The sequence below is a fragment of the Vicugna pacos genome, chromosome 19, assembly GCF_048564905.1.
Source record: "Vicugna pacos chromosome 19, VicPac4, whole genome shotgun sequence".
In the NCBI taxonomy this organism is placed as follows: Eukaryota; Metazoa; Chordata; class Mammalia; order Artiodactyla; family Camelidae; genus Vicugna; species Vicugna pacos.
This window is the reverse complement of record NC_133005.1, coordinates 24,137,365-24,154,653: the sequence shown is the minus strand read 5'-3', so window position 1 is coordinate 24,154,653 and position 17,289 is coordinate 24,137,365. Positions and strand designations below refer to the sequence as shown.

The following is a 17,289-nucleotide window of genomic DNA, read 5'->3' as shown; positions in this document are numbered from 1 at the left end:
CCTACTTTTGCCAGTATGGATGATACTGCTAATTACTCCCCTCACATTTTTTCCTGGCTCCTGAACACACAACTAGACTACATTTCCCAGCCTTTTCTGTAGTTCAGACCAATTGAATATGATGTATGATATTCTCGGGACTGGCCCATGAAAACCTCCCATACAATTGTTCATACTTTCTCTGTTTTAACATGAAGTTCTTAATACATTATTTTTTAGTTTGTGTGTGTGGGGGAATTAGGTTTATTTATTTAATTATTTTTTTAAATGGAGTTACTAGGGATTGAACTGGGACCTCATGTATGCTAAGCCTGCACTTTACCACTGCGCTATACCCTCCCCGCTAAGGGACATGAAGGTCTTTAAAGAACTTTAAAGTTCCTAGGAGATGGCTGAGGTGCAAAATGGAAGGAATCTGGATCAATGAGACATCTCTTAGAGGGCAGTTGTCCAAACTGGACAAGAAAATAAAATTTTATTGGATTCTGCTATTGAGAAGAGGAGGCTTTTTGTTACAGCAGTTAGCTAGCAATAACTTACCTAATTCTGAATCATCCTTTGCGTCCTAACATATCCCTTCACCCATTAACCCATCCTACTTTCCTACACAGCATTATTCAATATAGTTAAGTCCATGAATCATGTTTACCCTATAATGACTACAAATATTGTTTTCTACTGAACCAAATAATGTGTGTTTATGCTTCTGTTTTACTGTGTTTATATTTTATTTTTTCCACAGCTTCTGGTATTTTTTAAGGTCAATAATTGCCTCGTTTTCTTTCTTTCTTTCTTTCTTTCTTTCTTTCTTTCTTTCTTTCTTTCTTTCTTTCTTTCTTCATTTTCACTAGTTGTCTTTGTAGCTATTGTTAATTTTTTTTTCTTTATGGTCAATAAACCTTTCTGTCTTGAACTTTTTTGAGAAGTTGTATTTCATGGACTGAGCTAATTTTCTCATTGTTTTTCTCTTATTTTTCCTCTTTTCAGCTTTTTTGTTCTACTCTCTGAGAGATTTCTTCAACTTTAGCATCCATTTCTTCTGTGGAAGGATTCTGGGCTGACCTTTCAGTCATCAGTATACCCCTCTGTAGATGTTAGGTTGTAACTTCTTCCTCCTGTTAAGTCAGTTACTACTCCCCCTTCTGTCTCTGTCTGCCAAAAGTTTGCCAAAAGCAGTGTCTGGACTGCTTATGTCTTCCTCCTGTTCTACTTTCACTGTGGGTTGATACTTTTTTTATTCCTTACTGTCTTATTAGCAGGATTTGAGAGACAGGGGAAATAAACACATGTTATCAATCCACTGTGTTTATTGTAACTGACTGTACTTCAATGAAAAAAGAATTTTAATTCACCATGTTTAAAATAACAATGACTTTATTGCTTTATAATTTAAAAAAAAAGATTTAAAGGGGTATGAACAGGTAGTTCAGAGAAAGGGTATAGAAAACATGGCTTTTAGACATGAAAAGATGCTCTGCCCACTCATATTAAAGGAAATGAAAATTAAAATAATCTTGAGAATTTTTTCTCTTATCAGGAAGAGAAAAACTTTGATAAGGCCCTGTTGATGAGGCTCTGGTCTTGATTCTCTCTTTAGTAAGATGTATAAAACTGTATAGAGAAATAGGATTAGTAGTAGCAGTAGTAATACTAAAGTGTAGGGTGACTAACTCATCCTTGTTTACACAAAACTTTCCTTGTTTTAGCACCAAAAGTCACATCTCCCAAGAAAACCTCCAGCTAGGCAAACTGGGATGGTTGGTCATCCTAACATATGGGATAATATTCTGATATATTACCAGTATGGGGGAGGAGTGTATAGCTCATGGGTAGAGTGTATGCTTAACATGCATGAATTGCTGGGTTCAATTCCCAGTACCTCTATTAAATAAATAAACCTAATTACCTACCCCCATAAAAAAAATTAAAAACAAATCTAGATACTAGTATGTTTCCATTTCCTTTTCACACTGTGACCCCTTTTCCACCCAACTTTGACTTTGAGACATACATTGCTCAAGAAAGAGCTATTTCAGCCAAAAAAAAAAAAAATAGGGAAAGGACTTTCTGAGTTCCAAAACCCTGGAGAGGGGACTCAGGGTATAGAAAAAGTTTTGACAAGTCAGAGCGAGGTTTCCAACCTCCCAGTTCTGGAGATTTGCTGAGTTTGAGGGAGAGGAAATGGTGAGACTTCAACAGGGGGAAAGAGGTCAGTGGGGCTGGGACAAGGGGTCCCGATATGGCGAGATAACGTGGACCACAGCAGAGACCCCTGCCCCCAACCCAGCATCCCCCAGAGCAAACTCCAGCCTAGAAATGATCTGGTCTAATTCCAGTGAGCACCATTGTATAAGCGATACTAACCAGCTATCATCTGACTGATGATAGTAGAAACAGAATTTATTAAAAGGGTAATGGGAAGTTCAAAAATCATCAGGAAGTTTCTAGAAATGGCCAGGAATGAGGGAGACCCAGTCATGTGAGGCTAGGTACTACTGAGCCAGTCTAATGAGGACACTGGATGCCCAGCTTTCACCACAGACATCTGGCCATGGGCACTGTCTCAACACTATTCTCACCTACCCTCCCCAAGAGGACTCTCCGCAGTCCCAGCTTCTTTGTAACCCAAACTCTGATTGGTCAAGTCTTGATCACATGCCCATTTCATACCTGCAATGGAAGCTATAAAGGCAAACATCTGACTTATTGGCTTCTGTGGTGGGAGAAGACTCTGCCTTCATTTACACAATGAGAATTCCTTGACATAAGAAAGGAGTTCTGTTGTCAGGCAGGGGAAAACAAATATCCCCTTATAACCAGACTTTCCTTTGCCAAGGAGCTCCATCAGTCCTCCTCCTCATTGTCAGCCAGTGAGGACACCTCTCCCCAGCAGCCAGCAGGTCACCCAGTGACCACCACCTAGCTGGAACAAAGCCCACTGTATCATGAAATTTTGCTCAGTCCCCATATGACTTGTCCTGTGAAGACATACCATTTTAATGGCCAGGGGCACCACAAATCCCCCATGACAGAGGAGGGCACTGGGTACTTGGAGTTTGGGGCAGGAAGGAAGTGAGGCAAGGAGTCTGATGGCACCTGTCATGGGTGGGACTGAGTGGAGCCAGCTTGCAGTCTCCTTCTAAACCAGGAGAAAGATAAAACACAGCTCAGAAATGCATGGACAATTTTATTGTGATCTCATCTAGGGAAAATAATTCTGATGGACTCCCTACAGGGCTGACAAATGACAGATGGCTGTCTCCCCATGCAAGGGCAAAATCACCAAATTTCCTTTTTTCTCCAACATTCTAGAGCAGCACTATCCAACAGATCTTTCCACAGTGATGGAAATGTTTCTTATCTGTGGTGTCCAATACAGTAGCCACTAGCCATTGAGATGTGGCTGGTGCTACTGAAAAACTGAATTTTATTTATTCAACTTGAATTAGCTTAAGTTTACATGGCCACGTGTGGCTAGTGGCTACCATAATGGACAGCACAGCTTTGGGCTGTGAAACATGACAAGCATGACTGTGGGGTCCAGATGGTCTTAGGTTTGAATCTCAGCTCCACCCCCTCACCAGATAGCTGAGTGACCCAGTGCAAGTCTCATTATCTCACTGGGACTCAGTTTCCTTATCTGGCAAAATGGGGCTATTAATGCTACTGCTCAGGTTAATAGTGAGGATTAACTGAGGCACGGGGGGGGCGGGGAGGGGGGCAGACAGTGCCTGGCACTTAGTAGGTGCTCCATAAATGGTGAATCTCTTTTATTGGGTGAGAGTCATGGTGTCCTCCAGGAAAACAATAGTTGCAATGTAAGGAGTCCTACTGGTTAGAAGAGTTTGCTCTTCTTGGAAAATTAATACCAATTAGGGAAAAGGGTGGAAAAGTGGTTGTATAAAAAGACTGCAAAGGTAAGAGAAATAAGTCAGACAGAAAAAGATAACTATTGCATAATCTCTCCTATATGTGGATTCTAAAACAAACAACAAACCAAAACAAACAAATAAACAAGAAAACGAGCTCATAGATAATAGAGAATAGATTGGTAGTTTCCTGAAGCGGGGTTGGGGGGGGGGCAGATGAAATGAGTGAACGGGGTTAAAAGGTACAAATTTCCAGTTATAAAATGAATAAGTCACAGCAGTGTAACATATAACATGGTGACTATAGTTAATAGTTCTGCCTTGCAAATGTGAAAGTAGTTAGGAGAGTGGATCTTGAAAGTTTTCATCACAAGAAAAAAATTTTTTGTAACTAAATATGGTGACAGATGTTACTGGATCATTATTTTGCAGTATATACAAATGTAGAATCATTACATTGTATAACTGAAATTAAGATAATGTTACATTAAGTATACCTCAATGAGGAAAAAAAGACTGCAAAGGGAACGATTCATTAGAATGCAAGGAGGTGGCATCCCAGAGCCCCTTTCAGGAAAAAACAAGACGCTGAGTGTGGACTGAGGACAAGCACCTGAGACATACTTGATGGTTCTTGCTTGGCTGAGTGCCCAGGTTCAGTACGGATGAGACTCTGGGATCTGAGAGCAGCTCTAAGGGCTGGGAATCAAGCTAATGCCTTCTAAATTCACATCTTGATGTTTTCGGATGAAAGCCAGACAGAAGTTGGCTGCTAATTGCTTCCTCCTCAGGCACTTAAGTGGCTGTATGACCTTGGGCAAGTGAGTTCACCTTTCTGGACTTCATTTCCCTAAATGCCCCCTGCAGGGTTGCTGTAAAAATTCACCCAGAGAATGGATGGGACACTGCTTTCTGACCTGTAAGAAACTATAAATGGTGGGGGCTGAAGAAACAACAAGGATGGTTAAAGTCTCAGAGCCAGAAGGAAGGCATAGAAGCCTGGTGACAGAACCAGGACCAGAATCAAAGTCTCAGGACTGGGTTTTGTTTTGTTTTTATTGAACTATGTTAGTTTCTGGTGTAGAGCATAGTGAGTCAGTTATACGTTTATGTTCTTTTTCATAGTAAGTTATTACAAGCTATTGAATGGGCTATACAGTACGACTGGGTTTTGTCTTACTTGTATCCTCTGTGCTTAGCACAATGGAAGGCACAGAGCAGCACACACCACATGTATTTAAAACCATATATCGTCATTGCTCACTTTTCAAACTAGCAGGTTTGTAAAGCATAATACTCAGTGTTGGTAAGAAAGGAAAGAAGAGCACTTTCATCCTACTGCTGATGGGGTGAAATTGGCACAAATTGTAAGGAAAATTAACACGATGACTAAGAACCATCTGAGTCAGCCCACACCACTTCTAGGAATCCATTCCAAGAAAATAATGAGAGATACTAGCAAAGATTAAGATGCAAGCAGGTTTATCCCAGCTTCACTTACAATAGGGAACTATTATGTCCAACATCAGGGGAATCAATGGATAAACTAAAATGTGTCAGTAAGAAGGAATATTATGTTGCCATTGAAAATTTTTTTTGAAGAGCATCTAATGATATGTGGGAATGCTCATGAAAATACAATGAGAGGAAAAGTAGGATATCTATATCCATTAGGAAAACTTTTAATGCTCTATGGTGGTCACGAAAAAACAGTCTCTTAGGCGATCAACAGAATGAAAAAGGAAACCTACAGAAAATATTTGCAAATCATCTATCTTAATGGCTTAATGTCCAGAATACATAAAGAACTTCTACAACTCAATAACAAAAAGCAAACAGCCCAATTAAAAATTGGGCAAAGGACCTGAATAGACATTTCTCCAAAGAAGATGTACAAATGACTGACAGACCCATGAAAGATGTTCAACGTCACTAATCATTAGAGAAATGCAAATCAAAACCACAAATTAGGGACACAACACTGTAAAATGATTATGAATCAATAAAAATGTTAAAAAAAAAAAACCACAAATTAGGGGGAAGGGTACAGCTCAGCAGTAGAGTGTGTGCTTAGCATGCACGAGGTTCTAGGTTCAATCCCCAGTACCTTCATTAAAATAAATAAATAAAGCTAATTACCTCATTCCCCACCCCAATGTATTTTAAAAACCCAAATTAAAGAAAATAACAAATATGGTAAAGATGTGGAGAAATGGAACCCTTATATACTGTTGGTGGGAACATAAAATGGTCCATCCACTGTGGAAAATAGTACTGGGTTCCTCAAAATAGAATTAACATGTGATCTAGTAATTTAACTTCTGAGTATTTACCCAAAAGAACTGAAAGCAGGGTCCCGAAGAAATATTTGTATACCTGTGTTCATAGCAGTATTCACAATAGCCAAAAGATGGAAGCAACCTAAATGTCCATGGATGGATGAATGAATAAACAAAATATGGTATAAACATACAATGGAAACATTTACTGAAACAATTGTAGGTGGGGCATTGCTTTAGGAGCAACAGGACACCTGAGGATGGCGAAGGCATGGCGTTTGCACGGCGTATGCACAGAGCTAGGACTCTGGAAGCATGGGGCGTCGTTGATAAACCAATCCTGTATGAATTTGGATAAGCTGCTTTCCCTCTCTGAGCCTCAGTTTCTTCATCCACAAATTGGGCGTGACTCCTGCTGGATGACCTCAAAGAATTCCTGCAGGAGAGTTGATAATGAAATACTGTAGTGAAATGCTTCATTACTTAATAGCCATACGGAGAAGCACGGTGATTATTCTAAACGGCAACTGAAGATTCCATATGAGGATTGGGGAGTTGGGGTAAGAGGGGGTCACAGGTTTGGAGCCAGGCAGATCTGGGTTTGGATCTCAGCTCTGCCAGTGATGGCTGTGGGGCCTTTGGCAAGACACTTGATTGCTCACAGCCAGCGAGGATCAGGTACAAGAGCAGTGCAGTATCAAAGTTTGTGAACTTGAGAGGCAGTCAGACCTGGATTCGAGACCCAACTCTGCCATCTATCAGCTATGTGTGATCTTTTGGCTTTTCCCAAGGAGCATCAGAAGTAAAGAAATTCAAAGGCACATTTGTAACCAGTAGGAAAGTGGGATCAGGGGATGAAAAGGGAGGGAGCACATAGGCTGGAGAAGGATACAGATAATCCACAGGTACAAGGTGGTGTCCTAGGGTAAGGAGACCAGAGGAAAGGCCACAGGGGAGCTGAAGGACATTTATAGAGCATTTACAACAAGTCAAGTATGTCAATCCTTACAATCATCTTTTGTGAAGGTACTATTATCATCCTCACCTTACAGATGGAAAAACTGGCCAAGATTACATATTTGTCACTTGAACCCAGAGCACACACTCATTCCTCTGTCCACAGCCAGGTGGCTCCAGTTCATCCCTTCACTTCTCTCCAGGCTTCTGCAAATATTGGGCATGTCTCTAGGGCAGCAAGACTGAAATATATCCTTATTTCCTCCTCCCCCATAGCTCCCAGATGTGTGGAGAGGAGACACAAACTCATAACTGATTTGAGATGAGGCCTGGATAAGCACGTTTAGCATATCATTGACTGACAAGCAGGAATGATCCTCGGTTATCCCTGTCCCTACATGTGCCACTCTGTCCTGCCCAGAACTCCCAATTCCCCAAGGGGAATAGCTTGGAGGCTCCTCCCATCAACATGGGACAACCTCACTGCCGGCTGTGTTTCCTATTTCTCTCTGGCCATATGGAGTCTCTCCGTGAGCTCACCAGCCTCTCTGACTTTGTTCCAGGAGTTCTTCCCACCTGGAATGCCCTCTCCCTCGATCCTTCTCTCCACACCCATATGACAGATCCCTGTCCATCTCCATCATCGGCCCCCGCCCCAAAGTAGCGCCCTGCAAACTTCTTCTCTCGGCTGAGTTTTGTCTCAGCCTTGCACAAAGGAAAATGCTGTATGTTCTGGCACCAAAGAGGAAAATGTGAACTGTGTGGCTAACGATGAAAAACAAAGTCCCCTAAACTCAGAATGTACCAACCACTCTTATCAAAAGTTACTTTCATAGGCAAAGCTGGGATCAGCGCATGGAAGCCCGAGAGAGGCCCTCATAACAGTCTATTTATGTATGGCTTATATTTAGCACTGTGTATTTATATTTATTATTTCTTACAAAAGAATTTATAAGTAATAACCTGCATTTGTTCGGTGCTCCCCTATGCCAGGCGCTGGGGTAAGTACCCTACAGCCTGTCTTTTCACATATCCATGTCTTTTTGAGGTGGGAACGATTATTCTCTCCATTTTACAGATGACAGCTGAGGCCTCAAGCCATTCCCCAGTGAATAAGTGGCAGAGCCAGAGTCAGCCTGTTCTGACCCAACCTCAGAGCCCATGCCTTTGGGGTTTTCTGGGCCCACAAACTGGTGGGCCGTGGGCAGCCTCTGCCTGTAGCTGTATTTTATTTGGCCTACTCTATCTTTTCCAAAACAGAGAATTAATTGCCAACATTTAAAAACTAGGAGGTTTCTCATATCAATTGGGATTTTCAGCTTCTCTTGAAATATCCAAAGACTTGGCTATACTCGGCCTGGGTTCCCACATGAAAATAATTAGCTGGGGAAAGTAGCAATTGCCCCCCTTAAACAGGATGTGTGCATTTCGTTTTGTCAGGTGCTCACCGGTCCCTCGTGGACCTACCTCATTTATTTTCACTGCTAGCCTGACCATTGGAAGCATTTGAGTTTGTGACTCCTGGGTCCATGCTTTCTGATAGGTGCAATTTCCTTACAATATAATGAGTTCCCCATCACTAGAGATGTGCAACCTGAGGCTAGCTGGCTGCTTGGTATGGGTGTTGGAAAAGGATTTCAAGAGCTAGTTGGGATCAGAAATTGATACAACATTGTAAACTGACTATACTTCAATTTAAAAAAAAAAGAGCTATTTGGGGAACGGAATCCAATAATGTACTTAATCCCCTCTAGCCCTGCAATGTCAAATATTTACTTAAGACTTTTCAGTATACAATGTTAAGAACTAACTTCCCCTCTGGTCTCAACTTACTGTTTCAATCTTTCTTTTCCCTTCATCTTGGTTTTTGATCTATTTATATATTTTTAATCATATGATTATGCTGTATGTATTCTGGTAAGATTCCTCAAGTCTTTTTTTGGAAAGGCATGGGGAACAAATAAATCCAGACATAAATATTTACATAAAGGGCTTGGTTCTAGATATTGAAAAGAAAAAAAAATAATTATACGTTGTAACTGCCAAGCTATCTCAGTTTCCCTGAGATGGTTGGGCTCAAGGAGATAAAGGACCTAGGAGTCTAGGAGTCTAGGAGTCTGGGCTACAGCAGCTGTGAGCACATGTCCAGTGGTCCCAACCTACTGTCTCAGGAAAGGGAGCCTTAATGTTTTATTCCCCATTCTTTACTTAAAATAGATTTTTAAAATCATGTAACTAATTGTGGCAGTTTTAAAAAATGGCTTCATTAAACACCAAAGAACTTTCTTCTTTATTCTGTATACTTGCCTCCTAAAATAAAAGAGCAGTGTGTACTTGACAGAGGTGGAAAGAGACTGATAATAATAATAAAATGCCTCTGGAGGCTATAATGTGAGTCTCTGTTGAGAAAAATTTTTTGGCAATCAGCCCATCTCATGAACTCTCTTGTCATGCTCTTAAAATACCATGTTAAAATCCTAGCTTTCAAAAATTTATTGAGAATATAATGGAAAAAGATAAGGTGTTGCTTTTCTGTCAAGTGTTCTTGGATTTGGAAAAATCGTGGAATTTTCACAAAGATTCTGTGTATCTATTGCTGCATAACACTCTTACTATAAACTATTGCCTTAAAACAAAAAACGAACAAAACAAACAAACAAAATGGCTTCAGATTTGTTAACTTTTCTCCCATAAAGAGGAGGAATCTATGTCCTCTTTCCTTGAACCTCAGTAGGCTTGTGGTTGATTTAACCAACAAGGGGGGTAGAAGTGATGCTTTGCGACTTCCAAGATTGGGTCATAAAGAGACATGCATCTTTTCCTGATTCTCCTGGAATATCCTCTCTCCAAATGCTTCCCTCCTGGGACACTCCCTCCTGGAACACAGCTTCCATGCTGTGAGGAAGATCAAGCCGTGGTGAGAGGCTATTTGTAGGTGTTCCAGTCAATGGCCTTACCTGAATCCAACATCCCAGTCATACAAGCCCAGGTACCACAAAGGCAGTCACCCCCAGCTATTTTAGTCCCCCACCTTAGGCCCCAGACATAATGGAAGAGAGACAGACCAATTCTGCTATGCCCCGCCCACACCCCCAACCCACAGAATCTGTGAGCAGAATAAAAGAATTGTTATTTTATGCCACTAAGTTTGGGGTGGTTTGCTTCCCAGCAATAGAAAATCTGCATAGCAAGGCAATGATTCCACCCATAAAGCAAAATCTAGTGTAAAAAGATCCCTTTCACACGTTTCATTCCATGCCCAGCAGTAACACTGTTAACAGCGTCAAATGTATCCTTCCAGACCTTTTTCTACACATTTACATATGTGTGTATAATAGAAACATATACATTTAATCTTTTTTATTTAAATGGCCTTACACTAAAAGGTAACTTGCTTTTTTTCTATTAATAACATATCTCAGTGATCTCTTTAAATTTATAAAAGAACTTGAATTGGTGGTCCCTTCACATGCCGTGGTAGGCAGTTTCCAAGATGGCCCTCAATGACCCCCACTATATTCACATCCTTGTAAAGTTCCTTCCCACACTGAGCCAGCAATGGCTTGTGAGGTTAGGACAGGGTTAGAGCAGAATATGGCAGTCATTTGGTGTGCCACTTCTGATGGCACCGCAGCTTCTATCTTGGTTTCTTGCTTTCTCTCAGATCCCTTGTTCTGGGGAAAACAGCTGCTATAACAAGTGCAGCCCTATGGAAATGTCTAGATGGGGAACAGCTGGAGCCTCCTGCCAACAGCCAGGTGAGCGCACCATCTTGGAAGGAGACTCTCCAGTCCCATCAAGCCCTCAGATGTAACTTCATGAGGGACCCTGAGCCAGAACCACTCAGCTTAGCTGGTTCCAGATTCCTGACTCTCAGAAACTGTGTGAGGTAATAAACATTTGTTGTTTTCAGCTGCTGAGTTTTAGGGTCATTTATTTGCACCAACAGATAACCTGTACGTGAAATTCAAATTCCTTAAAAATATAAAAAAGAATACAGCAAAATCTCTTGGTCACTCCTACCTCTAAACTCCTGGTTCCCCATTCTCTTCCACCACCTCCAACTAATTTACAGAAAGTCCTTGGGAAATGGAAGATTTATTATCTGGATAAAGAGGCAGGTATCTTCTCAGCCCCTCTTAAAGATCATCTGACCCAAAAAGGCTGTAGCAGGATGGCATTCCCTTTTAGCAGCTGTAAAATCATGCCCTTCTCTGCACAGGAACTGGGCCTTTTCTGCCTAGATGCCACCTTTCCCTGCCAAGGCCTCAGTCACCCACAAGCATCCCCACATCCTGTCTCATGTCTGGGGGCGGGGGGGTTCCCCTCCTTGCACACCAGTGGAAAACATTATCTGGCCTTTTTCTTCAACCCATTAAAATCAGAAATCAACCACTACACCTCACAACATGTAGTCCCAGCCTAGTCCCTTCTGTCTGAGGGCACTCACCCTTCATCCTGCCCCAGACTGTACCATCACTCCAGACTTCCCCATCTGCTCTTATACCCCCAAGATATCACTCATACTGATTTCTACCCTGAATGCTCTGCCCTCAACCCACCCCTCTGAAAATAGCCACCTCTATCTTTAAGACTCAAGGCAGAAGCCATCTCTGTGAAGCTTCCTCAGACATCCTCATATGAGTCTTTGCTTCCAGCCTGGCCCCCGTCAGTCCACTGTCCACTCAACAGCCAGGCGGACTGATAAAAAACCTGAGGTAGTGCTTCCAGTTCTGCCAAGCTGGAGTAAGCAGTCTCCACCCTGACTCTGCTGCTGAATTCAGCTGCAAACCCTGAACAGATGGCATTGAGCAGCTGGCTGAGAGCTCTGAAAAGTCAATGGTAGCACACCAGCAATCAAAGTACTACCAACATGGCAGTGAGTTCACATTTCTTTTCTTCCTCTGGTATTCCCTGGGCTGTCTCAATGCAGCCCCAAACCTAGATGTGGACATCAGCATGACTAGGGCGTGTCAGGGGAAACCCTCCAGTTCTGGCTCCAGAAATGGGGAAGAGCTCTCCTAACACGCAGACTAGTGGAGATTCCTACTTCCTTTCTTTTCTCTATTCTTTCATGTCCTAGTCCCCAGGCCATCCATGGTGGCGGAGGTGGTGGCAGGTGCCTACAGGAGCTTGAGGCTATAAGGAGGGGAAACATTCCTCTCTAACTGGAGGAGCTGTGGTTCTGAGATGTCAGGATGAACCCCTACTGATTTGCCCCACACTTGGGTGCAGTTATGAGAAACGAGCCTCAGAGTTGGATATATAAAGCCCCAGGGAGTCCAGGGAAAGAGCAGCAAGGGAGAAGTTTGGGAAAGCGACCCTATAAAGTGATTTATGGACTTCGGGCTCACCTGTTAGCTGCATATTAGTGAATCTAACCTAAATAGCTTACTATAGACTTTGAGAACTGAATCATGAGCTAGGCCACCGCCTGAGTTCCGGACTGGCCTGTGAGTGACATGCACACAGAGCAGATGCACACGGCATCTCAGAGGGTTTGAAAACCAGATTGACATTGACAAAACCCACAGAGGGCAGTGGAGCTAAAGCACTTTGCCAATTGCCTATTTTGCTAAGACAGAAATATCAATATTCTTCATGGGATTTAAGTGAAACGCGGAGCTCATAATATAATATTCAAAATGTCCAGGACAAATTACTCACCACACAAAGAAACAAAAAAAATCTCAACTTTCATGGGAAAAGACAATGAAAAGATGCCAACACCAAGATGATGGAATGATCTGAAAAATCTTAAAGCGACTGATACAAAAATACTCCAAGGAGAGAATGAGGAGTTAGTGTTTAATGGGTTTTAGTTTGGAAAGAAGGGAAAGTTCTGGAGATGGACAAGTGGTAATGGTTGCACAACAATGTGAATATACTTACTGCCCTTGAATTATATACTTAAACTTGATTAAAATGGTAAATTTTATGTTATGTATGTTTTACTGCAATTAAAAAAAAATACTCCAAGTAGTAAGGATAAAGACTGAGCTTTTGTTATCTTTTTCATAATAGAATATCTCAAATGGAAATTTTTGAACTGAAAAATGTAATAACTGAGTAGAAAAACTCCATGGATGTGCTAACAGCAGAATGGAGATGCCATAGGAAAAAAATCCGGGAACTTGAAGAGTGATCAATAGAAATTACCCAATCTGAACAACAGGAAAAACAAACAAAACAGGATCAATGGGATGTGTGGTACAATTCAAAAAGGTCACCAGAGTCATAGAAGGATGGGAGAAAAATTATAGTGTGTAAATGTCCATAGCAGCTCTATTCATTACCCACCCCCTCAACTGTAAAAAAAACCCCTCAATGAATAAATCAATAAAGAAACTGTGGTACATCCATATAAAGCAATGCAGCTCACCAATACACAGGAATGAGCTATTGATACTTGCAACAACCTAGATGAGCCTCAATGGCATTATTCTGAGTGAAAAAGCCAGTTTCAGAGATTGACATACGTATGATTCCATTTATATGACATTCTTAAAGATAAAACTAGAGTGATAGATCAGCGGTTACGAGAGGTTAAGGGTGGGGAGAGTGTGTCACTACAAAGGGAAACAGGAGGGTTTTTTGAAAGGTGATGGAACTGTTCTGTATCCTGTTTGTGGTGGTGGTTACGCAAATCTACACATGTTAAAATTCATAGAACTATACACCCCAAAAAAGTACATTTTACTGTATGCTAATTAAAATAAAATAAAACAAAACTTGTGGTAGTCAGCCTCAAGCTGGCCCACAGTGATCCTCACCTCCTTGTACTTACGCCTTTCTGTAGTCCCTTCTCACACTGAATAGGGTTGGCCTGTGTGACCATGAAAAATGGTAGAAGTGATGCCTTATGACTTCTGAAGCTAGGTCATGAAAGACACTCTATATCACATCCTCACACTTTATATATTTTTTGGTTCCTCATTCGTTTCTCCCCTACTAGGAAGCAAGCTCCATGGGAGGAGGGACTCAAGTCACAGAGGTTCAGTGGTTTAATTTGTATTCCCATTTTACAGTTGAGAACACTGAGTCCCAGTGATTACACACTAGATTAATGTTAAAGGTGTGCTGTGCACCCAAGACTTGGGACTCCAAACCTAGTGGCTTTTCTAGAGGGTTACCCACTCCAAAGACCTCATTTTCTAGTCAAAGAAGAAACAAGAATTCAAAGAGGGCCAGGGTCTTTCCTGCCACAAAGAGGCAGTTCTCTGGACCCTCCCCTTGTACACCACTGGCTTGCTCCTCAGAAGCATGATCCTCCAGGGGTAAGAGGGGCTCTCTCCTGCCAGCCCATTTCCCCAGCAGGTGGGGTGTTCAGGCCCCTGTTTGCTCATTGGCAATGGCTGGGAGAAGATGGTCTCACCATGAGCAAACACAGCACTGAAACATCGAGGAGAGAAGTAAAGGAAGCTTGCAGCAGGCACAGCCTGGTGGAGCAGGGCTATTGGAGCCCCAGTAAAGCTTAACCCCCATATCTGGAGCCCTCGTAATAGTTGTAAAACATTCTTGTGCATTTTTAACTGGCAGCTCCATGCCAACTGCTGGTTCACAGTTGAAGAAACTCAGCCTCAGAAAGATGATTTTGCAATTTTGTGAAATAATAACACTATTAACATCAAGCATCTATGATATGCCAAGTACTATGGCAATATTAGTCCCTTAAATTCTCACAATGGCCGTATGAGGTAGGATGAATTTGTATCACATATGGGTTTAACAAATTAGGGAAGAAAGACAATTAAGTTTGTCTTTATACTTTAGGACCTAACTTTAAAGTAAGATGAGACTCAACTGAAGACTTTATTTCCGTTTGACAGATGCAAAAGCTGAGGTTCAGACAGACTAATAACTTGACTGAGTCATACATTAGTGGTTGAGTTGGGATTGGAACCCAAACCTCCTCGACTGTGTAGATCCAGCATACTACAGCACCAGAAAAGAAATCAGAGTATTAGACCCAAGGTAAGTTGCTTGTCCCAGAGCTACATGAAAAACCAATGAAACCAGACAGTGTAGGAAACAGGCATTATGCCAGGGAGGATGAACTGGCATAACTTCTTTGAAGGGCAATGTGGCCGTGCCAATCAAAATTACAAATGCACATACCCTTTTGTCCCACCAATGCCACTACCAGAAACCTATCCTACTGATGTATTTGCACACGTGGGAAGTGGGACCCATTCCATGGTCTTAATTGCAGCTTTGTTCATGGTGGCCAAAAACATCAAACTTAAATGTCTCACAAATGTTAAATGCATTAGAGTCTGTTCATATTATTGAATATTATGAGGAGGGTAAAAAGAGTGATAAAGATCTGCACATCTGATCTGGAAAAAGCTCTAAGGTCAAAGCAAGAGCCATGCAGTATGGCTTTGTGTGTGTGAGTGTGTTTGTGTGTTTTTTAAGGATATACGCATGGATGTATGTATGCCTATAGATGGCATGAAAATTTCCTGGAAATCTTGCAATAAAGTGTTAGCAGTGTTTGCCTCTGGGGAGAGTTCTGGGCTAGGAGGAGGCACTAGTTTTTCACTCTACAGGTATATTCTTTTGTACTTAAAATTTTTTTTTACCTTATACATGAATTTGTTTTCAATAAAATCTTTGCATAATTTACCCAGCCAGAACCCCTCTTTTGGCACTGCTCTCAAGGGGCACCACGGCGGCCCCCTCACTCATACAAAGATGGCTCAAGTGACCCCTTAGTGAGTTGTGAAAGACCCCCTCCTCCCATCCTCACCCTATTTGCTGGCCTTTGACCTGGAGATGCCCTGATTTAGATCTGACCGAATGGCCACCTCGGTTTAAAAGCCCCCTCTGGCTCCCCAAGGGAAAGGGCAAGACCTCTTAGTTGGCATTCCAGGCCCTTGACACACTGCTCAAACCTTCCCATGCTGTCTCATCTTCAGTCCCCACCTCTGAGATCCACGCACAGCACTGCTCACTGCTCCCCACAAGCTCAGCTCTCTTCTGGTCTTCACCATACAGTCTTCCCCCTGTTAACGACCGTAACACCCAGTTCAGATTGTGTCACTTCTCTTACAACACAGGCTTCACTGGCTCCCTGCTGCTCCTAGGAATACAAACTACGCTGGTATTCAAGGCACCCTCTCCCGCCATGTTTTGACCCCAATGATCTTTCCAAAATCTTCCCCTAACTCAGCCAAACTAGACAAATTATGGTCCCCAATTTGTACTTTTGCTCATGCAGTTTCCCCCATGCAGAATTCCTTTCCTTTCCCCCAGGGGCACTTGTTGAAATCATATCCATCATCTAACTCAACTCCAACCTCCTTCATAAATCTTCCATGATGCCAGAAGTCATCTCACCTTCCCAGACCACTTTCTCTGTATTTTCATTCATTCAACCCATATACAACAGGCACTCTGACAAGCCAAGCCCTGGGTTAGGCGCTGGTACAGGGAGATACATTAGACAGTCCTTGTTCTTGGGGAGGCTCTGGTCTATTTGGGGAAACTGAGGAGCAAATGTCCTCCAAGCACTGTGAGAGGCAGCGCAGCACAGGGGTTAAGGGCACTGACACTTGTCCCATACTTTCAGGGTTAGAGTCCCCGCTCTGTCACTTACAAGCTGTGTGACCTTGGGCTAGTTGCTTCACCTTGGAGTTAGCTTAGAACACAGCCTGGCACATGGTCATAAACACATGTTGGTTGTTATTACAATTTCAAGGTTCTGTGGGAGCTCAGAAGAGGAAAATCTCTCAGAATAAGACCTTGAAACATTAATGAGTATGACATAAGCGGAGAAAAAGCCTTGACAATAGCGGGGAGATGCGAACAATGAGTGGAGGATGAACAGACAGCCGAATTTCTCTCCTCAGTAATTTCAATACTTGCCCCTCCCTACTGACAGCTCCTGGGGTCTTATTCTGAGGGTCTTTAGGGTCTGGCATAAAGATAAAGCTGAGTGAGGGTCTCCTAAACTTCATCCTCATAATTCACACATCATTTACTTAGTATTTTTCTCTACATCAAATCACTTTTTGTAACCCAAATAAATTACTTAAAAGGAAACTTTAAATCACATCTATAATTGAAAACACACAAAATATCCAAAAAAATAAATATATTGAAAGCAAAACAGTGTTATAAATTCTAGAGAGCTAATGTCCTCTGTCTGCTCTGTTACCAGGACAGATTAGCAGGTGGTA

At 42.0% G+C, this 17,289-nt stretch overlaps 1 long non-coding RNA gene across 1 annotated transcript; it reads right to left on the bottom strand.

Annotated features, from left to right (window-relative positions):
* Positions 1–6,333: 6,333 nt before the first annotated feature.
* LOC140687269 (uncharacterized) lies at positions 6,334–16,329 on the bottom strand. The gene is made up of 2 exons (XR_012061460.1): positions 16,034–16,329; positions 6,334–6,584 (listed from the first exon to the last, which is right to left on the bottom strand). It is a non-coding gene; the product is annotated as an uncharacterized lncRNA (long non-coding RNA).
* Between the last annotated feature and the right edge of the window lie 960 nt (positions 16,330–17,289).